Genomic DNA, 10,934 nt, shown 5'->3' with positions numbered 1-10,934 from the left:
ATTTATTGGAAGGTTAATTAACCTGTTGGAAGCAAACATAGTTTGTCACCTTCCCTTTATCTTTTCTTGAGGTAAGATTTGCTTCTACTTTGAAATGAGCGAGAATTGGGGAGAAAGGAGGTAGATACCGCACATTTCTAGAAATCAGGTACAACGTCAGAGCTGAATTCTAGTAAGCGGCAAGCCCTTACTTTCTGAGGCCCTCCCCCTCCAGACTCGGGGATCAAAAATACTTAGCAGAGGATGGTTTCGATCCATCGACCTCTGGGTTATGGGCCCAGCACGCTCCCGCTGCGCCACTCTGCTCCTCAGGGAACAAATAGGCTCTTACTATTTACCATATGAAGGATCGGCCCCTCCACCCGAGTTTCACACCCTCCCAATTTTCCCTTCTGCGCTGGCCCCGGGCCTCGGCCTCCGCAGGGCCGCCCCCTCCAGGAAATCAGCCGTGCTTCCCGGAGCCGCTCTGGGCCAGTCCCAACAGGAGCCCTCCGGCGCGGCGCCCCGCCCCTTCTGCCCCTGCGCCCCCAGACCCCCACTCCTGCAGTCCCCCGCCCCCTCCCGCGGGTGCGTGCCGCCCTCGCCCTCCACCTCCCCCCCCCCCCCCCCCCCCCCCGCACGGCCTTCCTCTGCTCTGTCATCAGCTCCTAGTGCTCCCCGCCCTCCCGGAGCACTAGACCGGTCCCGCACACAGGGGGTGTGGGTGGCGGGTACTCTGGAAGGGGAGGGAAAACCATCTTCTCTGTACCCTCGGAAGTCCTTGGCTGGGAACTCTGTGACGAGAAAAGTTTATGAAGGTGTACACGTCCTGCACCTCCTGCACCCACCAAGGGCCTGAGGTCCGCGGGGACAGCTCCGCCTCCAGACCACGGACGCGCAGGGGAGGCCAGGCCGGAAGCAGGAGGACGCAGGTCACACAGATGCAAGCTGGTGCCTTCTCCCTCCGAAGGGTCGAAAGCCCTGTTGATCTCAGTTCTTTGATGGATCTAAGAAAAGTTATTAATTTTTTAGTTTGTTTAGCCTTTTTCTCATGAGGACTGGAGTGACAATTTCTAAACAACTCATATGCTGGATGGGAAACAAGAAGTCCCCCAATTGGCTTTAAAATACTTCTGTGTTATCAAAGACATGTGTGTGGCTTGAGTGCTTCTTGGCCATTCTTACCTCTAAATTAATGACCCCTGGCAACACTGTGAAATGAATTAACTAAATGGATGAATTACCATGAGACCCTGAGTGGTTTCTGAGCAGTATGTATCTGCCCATCTATACTGTTTAGTAGTAAAAATTTATGATTTCCATCTGGATTTTCAGGGCAAAGGGCATGGAAGGAGTGTTAATGGTCAAGACTGGTCAAGTAACTAGACTGTGCCTGTGAGAGTTTGTAAGACCGCTTCATCGGGAGCAGACTTTGGGCCTCCTGGTACCAATGCAGGCAGACTGCTCCAACGGACCCAGATTGGGGTCCCACAGAACCAGCTAAGAGAGTCCTTTGCTTCATGCAAGATAGAAGTCAAACATGAGCCGGAGAAAGTGAACACAGTTTGAAGAGGCAGGGTAAGCATCAGAACCATACTCAGATAAGACAGAGATGTTGGAATTATCAGACCCAGAATTTAGAACAACTATGATAAATCTGCTAAGAGCGTTCATGGATAATATGCAAGAACAGATATGGCAATGTTAGGAGAGAGAGAGAGGGAAAGTGTATGAAAGGACCAAAAAGGATGCTAGATGTTAAAGGCACTGTAGTGGAAATGAAGAACATCTCTGATGGGCTTATCAGCAAACTGGACACTGCTGAGCAAAGAATCTCTGAGCATGAGAATATCTCAATAGAAAACCGAAAAGCAAAGGGGGGGAAAAAGACCAAAGAAAAGAGAACATAATATCCCAGAACCATAATAGGCATAATGGAACAGAAAAGATATTTGAGCAGAAAAGAACAGAAAAAATACTTGAAATAATGACTGAATAATTTCCCAGATTAATGTCAGATACCAAATTACAGATTCAGGAAGCCCAGAGAGCACCAAACAGGATAAATGCCAAAAAAATTATACCTAGATGCATCACTTTCAAACTACAGAAAACAAAAATAAAGAAAAACATTCCTGAGAGCTGCTAGAGGGGGAAAAAATTACCTACAGAGGAGCAAAGAGAAAACTCAGAAATCATGCAAGCAAGGAACGTGGAGTGAAATTGTTAGTGTTGAAAAACTCACCAATCTAGACTTCTGCACCCTATGAAATTATCCCTAAAAAGTGAAGAAGAAAGAAAGACTTACCTAGACAAAATATTGAGACAATTTGTTGCCAGTGGACCTGTCTTGCAAGAAATATTAAAAGAAATTCTTTAGAAGGAAATGATATAGATCAAAATTGTGGATCTATGTGTGAAAGAGCATCAGAGAAGGCATAAATGAAGGTAAAATAAAAACTTTATATTTTTTATTCTAAATTGATCTGACTGGTAACAGGTGGTAAAAAATAGTAATCCCTACAACATATTTCTTTTTGTCTATGTGTGTATGTATGCATATATTTATTTATGTATCAATGAAATGAATGGCAACAATGATACAGGGAAAATGGAGGAATTAGAATCATTTTGCTATTATAAGATACTCATACTACCTTAGAAATGGCACAAGGTTATTTGAAAGTAGGCTTGGGTTAGTTCTAAATGTATATTGCAAATTCTAGTACTACCACTAAAAAAAGTAAAAAAAGAAGTATGACTGATATGCTAAGAAAGGAGAGAAAGTGAAATAATAAAAAATGCTCAGTTAAAGCCACAAAAGACAGAAAAAGAGTAGAAGACAAAAAAGAATGAAAAACAAAGGCAACAAATAGAAAATTGTAACAACTATGGTTAATAGTCATCCAGCTCTATCAGGAATCACTTTAAATGTCAATGGCCGAAATACACCAATTAAAAGACAGAAATTGTCAGAGTGGATGAGAAACAAGACTAAAATATATGTTGTCTACAAGAAACCCACTTTAAATACAAGGACATATATAGACTGAAGGCAAATGAATGGAGAAAGGTATACCATGTTAACATAACGAAGTAAAATGAAAGCAGGAGTAACTATATTAATTTCAGCAGAGCCAACTTCAGACCAAGGAAAATTATGAGGGCTAGAATGGAGCATTATAGAATAATAAAGGGTTCTATTCTCTCTTACAAAATCAGCATCTCCAGACAGCTTATTCAACAACAACAAAATACGCATTCTTAAACTCACATGGAACATTCACCAAGGTAGACCACATTCTGGGCAGTAAAACATACCTTAACACATTTAACAGGATTGAAATCATACAATGTCTGCTCTCAGACCACAGTGGAATTAAAGTAGACATAATAACGAAGAGATGGCTGGAAAATCCCAAATATATGGAGACTAAACAACACACTTCTAAATAACACATGGGTCAAAGAAAAATTCTCAGGAGAAATTTTTAAATATTTTGAATTAAATAACAATGAAAATATAACATCAAAAAATTTTTGATACAGTGAAAGAAATGCTTATAGGGAAATTTACAGCATTGAATGCATATATTTGAAAAGTGAAAGATCTGAAATGAATCATCTAAGCTTCCATCCTAGGAAAGTAGAAAAAGAAGACCTAATTATCCAAAGTAAGCAGAAAAAAAAAAAAAAGAAAGAAAAAATTAGGGCAGAAATTAGAAACAGGAAATCAATGAAACCAAAGCCGGTTCTTTGAAAAGATCAATAAAGTCAATAAAATCAATCAGCCTCTCTCACAAGGGAGAAGGGAGAGGACACAAATTAGTGCTATCAGAATTGAAAGATGGGACATCACTACAGATGCCATGCATATTAAGAAGGTAATAAAGGATTGTTATGAACAATCTTTATGCCCACAGTTTGGATAACCTGGATGAAATGGACCAATTGAAATTGTGAAGACAAATTTGCCAAACCTTACACAAGAAGAAAGAAGTAACCTGAATAGGCCTATATATATATTTTAAAAATTTGATAATTATTAACATTCCAAACAGGAATTTCAGGCCCAGATAAGTTCATGGTGAATTCTTCCAAACATTTAAGGAAGAAATTATACCAATTATCTATGATCTGTATTATACCAATCATAGAGAATCTCTATGATTCTCTCCTTAAAAGAGGACTGAAAAATGTATCCTAGATAGCCCTGGTGGCTTAGCGGTTTAGCGCCCCCTTTCAGCCCAGGGTATGATCCTGGAGGCCCAGGATCAAGTCCCAAGTCAGGCTCCCAGCATGGAGCCTACTTCTCCCTCTGCCTGTCTCTCTCTCCTTTCTGTGTGTCTCTAATAAATAAATAAATAATCTTTTTTAAAAAATGTATTCTATAAGGTCAGCATTACCCTAATACCAACATCAAACAAAGACTTTACAGGAAAAGAGGGCTACAGACCACCATCATTGACAGATGCAAAAACTCCTCAGCAAAAATAATAGCAAATTTAATCCAATGGCATATAGAAATATTCCAGGTGTGCAAGGGTGGTTCAACATTCACAATCACTTAATGTAATGCATCACACCAACAGGCTGATTGAGAAAAAGAACATGATCAGATCAAAAGAGGTAGAAAAAGCATTGAACAAAATCCAGCTCCCTTTCATGATAAGAACTCTCAGTAAATGTCTGTGCCTTCTACTCCATTTTGCTGTGAACCTCAAACATCTCTTTAAAAAAACAAACAAAAAACCCACAACTCTAATAAAAAATAATACATATATTAGAAAAGAAAATGATTTCTGTTTGTGGAATTTTATGAAAGAAAGTGAAGTCTTGAATTTCAAACTTTGCAGAGGATAGACTAAGAGCCATGTCTTGGAGTGGTGTGGAAAGCAGGGAAGAGCTAGCAGGGGCCCCAACTGGGAACTCATAAAGCATAGAGAGGGCAGCCATTCATAGACTTTGGAGATAAATTCAGCAGAGTCTGGCAATCATTTCCATGCTGGGGGAGAGGGGGGAAAGGAATTCTGAGGGAGGCCCAAGGACAAGTTCCAGCACCTCCATAGGGCCTTCACGAAGTAAGGTGCAGGTTTGGTCAGTGTCAGTATGTCTGAGATTATTGTGATGCTGGTCATGCTATTAGCATAAGGCTCATAGAACTAAAATGCTTAAAATTATCTAGGAGGTAGATACCACCTAACCTTGGTGTGGCGGTTGTTTCAGATCCATTTTTAAAATGTAGTGGCAGACAATGACCCCATAACAACTGCAAGTACAGAGAAGACCCCAGGGCTTCAGGAACCAACACCCATGAGTACAGGAGCCTAAGGGGGAGCTGCCCAGCGACTGGGTGGGTGGAAACACACGTGCCCTGCAGTCAGTTAGCTTTTCTTTCTCTCCCATGTGGAGGTGGTACAGTTTCACAGCAACACCTCTCACCCTTTCTGACCCAGCATCCTGTTCACATCAGTGGTATCCAGCACACAGTCCTGTCCCTCCCTCACCCAAGTGACAAAGTTCTGGTGAGGCGCCAGGACAAGTTGCCTGTGTGCCCTGCCACCACGGCCAGGTGACATATTTAATGGCACCTGGAAGGAGGAATTGTTTAAGAAAAGAACGTGAGCCAGAAAATTTTTTCAGTTGGAAAGGACTTTTGAACCAAATTGGTTCCCACAGATATTGTTTATATAGTGTAACATTCCCTCATTGATGTCTTCAAGTTCTCTTCTAAGAGTACCTGGTATCATTGACCATCACTTTGGATTCCATTCCACTTTTAGGTGTCCTTTAAAATCCAGTCTTTGGGCAAGAAAAATTGCACTCCCAAAGAGGGTTGGCTTCGTGGAGGGCAAGCTGTGCATTTGCACCAGGCCAGACACTTGACTTAATGCTCTGCCGTTGCTGGTTGGAAAATCTTAGTAATCTTTAAACAAAAAGCCCTGTGTTTTCATTTTGCACTAGGCCCACAGATTATGTAGCAAATTCTTCTCACAAAAGCTCACAAAAGGAGCAATCATCCAATTCCACTGCTCCTTACAGGGAGGCGCAAGAAGGTGAGCACAAGGCCACCCTCTACTTGACAACAAGTGTGCGCGTTACTGAGGGTGAGGGGATGCACCGCTAGAATGAAATACTTTAAGACACGCCCTAGGATATCAAAAGAAAAAGACCCACTAAACCATGAAAACTTTATTCTAGGGTTTGACGAATGTTTTCCAGCCTTTTATTTTAATCTGAGTACTTCAGGCCTTGTTGGCCTCCAGTTTCTTGTCAGGCTTCTTGTTTTCTGTTGTGTTTTGTTTTGGTACGTTTCATCACTAATCATGCTTTTTACTCTTTCAAGATTCCATCGTGTGGCTCTACTTTTCAAGATATTCAGTGATGGCCTAGAATGCAGAATCATGGAAGGAGGAGGAATAGCACAGCACTCAGTTTTTACAATATGCACATTTTATCTTTCTTTCTTGCCCAATTCTTCTGAATTATATTAAAAGTCAAATGTTAAGTGAGAAATGCAAGTTTCTTAGGAAATCTGGAGTAGCTACAAAAGTTTAAAATTAGAAAAGTGTAGCTCAAGTCTAGCTCATAGCATAGACTGCTAATTTGTGCTGAATATGTCTCTAACTCTTCTACAAAGTACCCCAGGCAGGTAGACTGGTTGTCTGTGTTTCTATCAGATTTAAATCCACATTTCCATAAAACCTCTAAGAGAAAGGCCCCACTGGGGTTTGAACCCAGAATCTCCTATTTATTAGGCAGGTGCTTTAACCAACTAAGCCACAGAGCCTTATAATCTGTCCTATTTTATCATGCCTTAATCTGTGTTTTATTTCTGTCATTTCTTGAGGATTTAACAAGAAGGTGAACCTGGACCACAGTCAGAACCAAAGAACACTCTGTGTGGAATGAGAACTCTGCGGAGAAGCCCATCTTGCTTGGTTCTGAGACCCATCGCATCCCCTCAGACCCACAGGAAGCCTGCCTTTCCAACTCTGTGGGTGAGTGCTATTAGAAACCAGACCCAGGCTTTTGACCTCCAATGATTTTGTCTCTCCCACATGCCAAAATGTACTCCCTCTCTCCAAATCTGATTTATTTATAATGTCAGTGCTAGGATGGCATCATCTAAACCAGGTAAAGGCTCAGATGAAGTTCCTTGCATGAGAATGCTCAAGTAGGATTCTTCATAACTTGAGTACCTGTGTATTAAGGTATAAGTCATATGTCTTCCAACGGACAGGCACAGGAGGCATAGGGTAAACTGTACATGCTCCCATTCAGAAAGAACAAAAACAGGGGACACGCTGATGCATAGCAATTCTAGAATCCAGCGGGTGCATGATGCTACTTGATTAGGGCTCAGTAGTTCTCGGAAATGTTTTCCTGGACTCTTGGCTTCACCCTGAGGATCAACCATCCTGTGGATACGAAATTTCTCTTACTCACTGAGTCATCCTCCTGGCCTACTTCCTTCCCATAGAGTCTGGGAGGTTCAAGGTCCTCTTTCCATTTCACGCTGTCCTCTATCCCTTTCAGTTCAAGCTTTCAGTATCTGACAACTGTGCTCTTTACACCCCCGTGACTTCATAAAGGCCATTGGAGCTTATTCCTTTAGATTTGGAGTCAGCAAACTATGACCTACAGGCCAAATCTGGCCACCTACCTGTCTTTATAAAGCTTTACTGGACTGCAGCCACACTTTTTTCATATTATCTGTGGCTGCTTTCTTGCTACAACCACAGATCTGACTAGTTCTGACAGAGACCGTGTGGTGCACAAAGCCTAAAATATTTACTGTTAGGCCCCTTCAAGAAAAAGCTTTCCAACGTCTGTATGAAACCAAAGCTGCACTCACAAACCTGATGAACAGAAGCCCATGTCTACCTTGGCTTCCTAGGAGGCTGCTGGCAGACTACACCCTTAGGACTTGTGGTTTTGTGGCAGAGGATATGTAGGGCATGTCCTGAAGAGCCTTAGAGGTTTGTTTTTCCATTTAGAGATCACCTTAACTCACTGGGGAATGCCAACAAAGGTCTTACCATCACACCTTTGGCTTCATCTTTAGGCCACATTTTCTGACACTGCTCTGGACTTAATCCTTGCCTGAAAGTCATTTCTTAATTTTAGCCTTTATTTTCATCTGGAGCAGCTGGAAATAATAAACAGCTTTTCTTTCAAACCCTGTTTTGGCTCATTTGTATGTAACAGATATTCCCTTACCTTAAATCTTCCATCTCACATTTTCCCACAAACAGCAAGAAAGGCTAAGCAAGCTGTCACAGTTCGGTCCAGAAGTCTCTTTAGTTAAATCAGCCAGCTCATAGGTTTGTTTTCTGCATTCCAGAATATTGCAGGCATAGTGTTTGTAAATTCTCTACTGATTCATTAAGAACCCCTTTTCTTCCAAGTTCAGATAACATTTTCCCTGGGATCCACATGTCCCATCGGCGACTGACCCATAAACCTTGTTGGGATGTGTCCACACCTAAGCTTAGACCTTTTTACGGAGTCCCCCACTACCCCATAAACTATGATGTCTCTTGGGACAGCTGCTGAGCGCTATTTCCAGCACTTTACAAGCAGCTCACCTTTTTTCCAAGGGCTCTTTTTCCAGCATCATGGAATTGTAACCCCACTTGATCATGAATCAGTATTCCTGAAGGTACAAGAAAGCCCCTCTGCCAACACCAGAGGCTCTCTCTACAGCTTTCTCCTCTCTGGTATTGTTTCATTTTTGCTTACTGCATTGGCCTCCCTGAAATGCTATCTTTGTGTCCCCCAATTCAGTGACACTGCCTGGCTCGGAATTCCCCCTAGGTATGCCTCAGGCTTAGATACTGCTTCCAGGCACCAAGCTGAAGTTTGCATTTACACTGCCTAATAGTGAAAAAGCAAAGTTTTTTCCAATTTCAAAAGTCCTCATACAACTATTGTGACTAATTTCCCTTCGTGTGAACTCTGAGCTTGTGTAGAATGGGAACATTCTGCACTTGGATACAAAGTGCTCCAGAAGGACATCCTCAATGCCACATCCCACCAGCAGGATAGGAGGGTTCTTTAATTCCCAGTCCTCCAATAATTGATTTTTCTCAGTTTTTTACTTTTTACTAATGGCGGTAGAGTACTGTCTCTTTTTACTTTTTATTTCTGTGCTTAATGATTTTGGAAATTTTTGCACAATATTTGTTAGCCTCCATTCATCTCTCTCCTAAATTGCTTGTCCTATCCTTTGTCCATATCATTTTGATCTTGCTGCTTTTGGTGGCCTCCTATTATACCATTTATCTATTTGGCCCCTGCTATTTGGGGACAATTTAAATATACTCTCCCATGATCACATTTATCTATTATATTTCTGTTATGTCATTTGTTTAACATATTCTTCATTTTAGTGGAAGCAAATACTAGAATTGTATTTCTTTGTCAGTCGTGCTTTTGAAGTTTTTAAAAGTTCTCCTCCGGTCACTGGCACATGAGGATATTCTCCTTCATATACTTCTAGTAGCTTTATTTTTTGCTTTCACATTTAAGAAACTTATTAGCTGATTCTACCATGTAGCCCACTTGAAGAACAACGGTAATGGAATATTTTTGGAATCATCTGTGTCTATTTATACTTGATGGTTCTGTCTTGGATCTGTTTTGTTGTAGAAGCCCGGAGTCATGTCCAACCCCAGTGCCTGCCCAGTTCTCACCCCAGCTCTGAGAGATCTGGGTTTCTTTCAGAGCTTGGGAGGTGCAGGACTCTCCTAGGCTGTAGCTGCTTTCAAGGAGTTGACCCTAGCTCTGGCAAGAGACAGAACCCAGAGCTGCCCAGAACAAGGACTGGAGGAGGCCATTGCTTGTACATGAATTTATCAAGCAAAGAGAAAGATCTGGATGTGAACCCAGCCAGTCGGAACATTCAAAATAAGGGCTGGGCTCCTTCATCAACTGATTCTGGGAAGAGTCATCATCAGACCCTGTTTGCTTGTCCTGTTCCAGCGGACATGTCTCATGTTGCCCTGCTTTCCCTCCACTACCTGGGGGACATGTCACACACTCGGTGTTCAATGTCGTTATATAAATTCATTACGTTCCAGCCTGTGCTCCAGGATTTCATTTCAGCTCCGGGTCCTCCAGAGACCCCGAATGTCCCATAGGGAGCTTCTTTCACGGATTCGTAAATTCCCCCATGACAACTTTTAGCACACTTGACTGAATGTAGTCAGCACAGTTGAGGTGAGTCCCCTGAGAGTGCCTGGCAGAATTCAGGTTCTAGGGACCACCCACGTCGGAGTTGGGGGCGGGGGCTCTTACTGTCTGCGGCCCCCACCCAGCTCGCTGTGCTCCTCTGTGAACTCCTGGGCTGCCAGGGTCAGCGTCCGGTCATTACAATCCAAGTCACGAATCTGAACTGCTTTTGTGTCCACTGCGGACTTCCAAATGTCCCCGCAGGGCAAGCTGGTTTCCCGCGTGTCCCTTGGGGCCCGGCCCTGCTGCCGCCAGCGCTGGGCGGTCCGGAGACGCCACAGGACGAGAGCGGGAAAAGCTGGGCCTCTTCGGGGAGGATTGGGGCGGCGCCTGCAGGGAGCAGAGGAAGCAGGTGCACCCCTGCGGGGCTTTATGCTACTCTTTGTCCCTCCTCCATGCGTTTTTCTTTCTGTATCAAATAAAAACAGCGATTTCTCTGAAGCACGGGGGGTGACCTAGCCCGGGGAGCTCGGGAAGCCTGGGCGCTTTCTGAAAGCACAAAAGGTGTGCTGTGTTTTCTCTTTCAAAACCCTCCTCGTGCAATTCCACAGAAACAGAAGTCCTTCGGTATTTCGTGCACGGCACAAATACACTAGTTCCGATAAAAAAATAATTGCAAAGAGCATATGCCCAGCCACCGGGATGGCCGAGTGGTTAAGGCGTTGGACTTAAGATCCAATGGGCATGTGCCCGCGTGGGTTCGAACCCCACTCCCGGTA

At 43.1% G+C, this 10,934-nt stretch overlaps 3 non-coding genes across 3 annotated transcripts; 1 reads left to right on the top strand and 2 right to left on the bottom strand.

The window, feature by feature from the left end:
* Positions 1-234: 234 nt before the first annotated feature.
* Positions 235-306, bottom strand: TRNAM-CAU (transfer RNA methionine (anticodon CAU)). The gene has a single exon. It is a non-coding gene; the product is annotated as a tRNA-Met (tRNA).
* Positions 307-6,695: 6,389 nt separating this feature from the next.
* On the bottom strand, positions 6,696-6,769 carry TRNAI-AAU (transfer RNA isoleucine (anticodon AAU)). Its single transcript has one exon. It is a non-coding gene; the product is annotated as a tRNA-Ile (tRNA).
* A 4,082-nt stretch (positions 6,770-10,851) lies between these two features.
* Positions 10,852-10,934, top strand: TRNAL-UAA (transfer RNA leucine (anticodon UAA)). Its single transcript has one exon. It is a non-coding gene; the product is annotated as a tRNA-Leu (tRNA).

Source organism: Vulpes vulpes, chromosome 12 (assembly GCF_048418805.1).
Source record: "Vulpes vulpes isolate BD-2025 chromosome 12, VulVul3, whole genome shotgun sequence".
In the NCBI taxonomy this organism is placed as follows: Eukaryota; Metazoa; Chordata; class Mammalia; order Carnivora; family Canidae; genus Vulpes; species Vulpes vulpes.
Note: the sequence above shows the minus strand (reverse complement) of the source record. Positions and strands in the feature narration are given on the sequence as shown.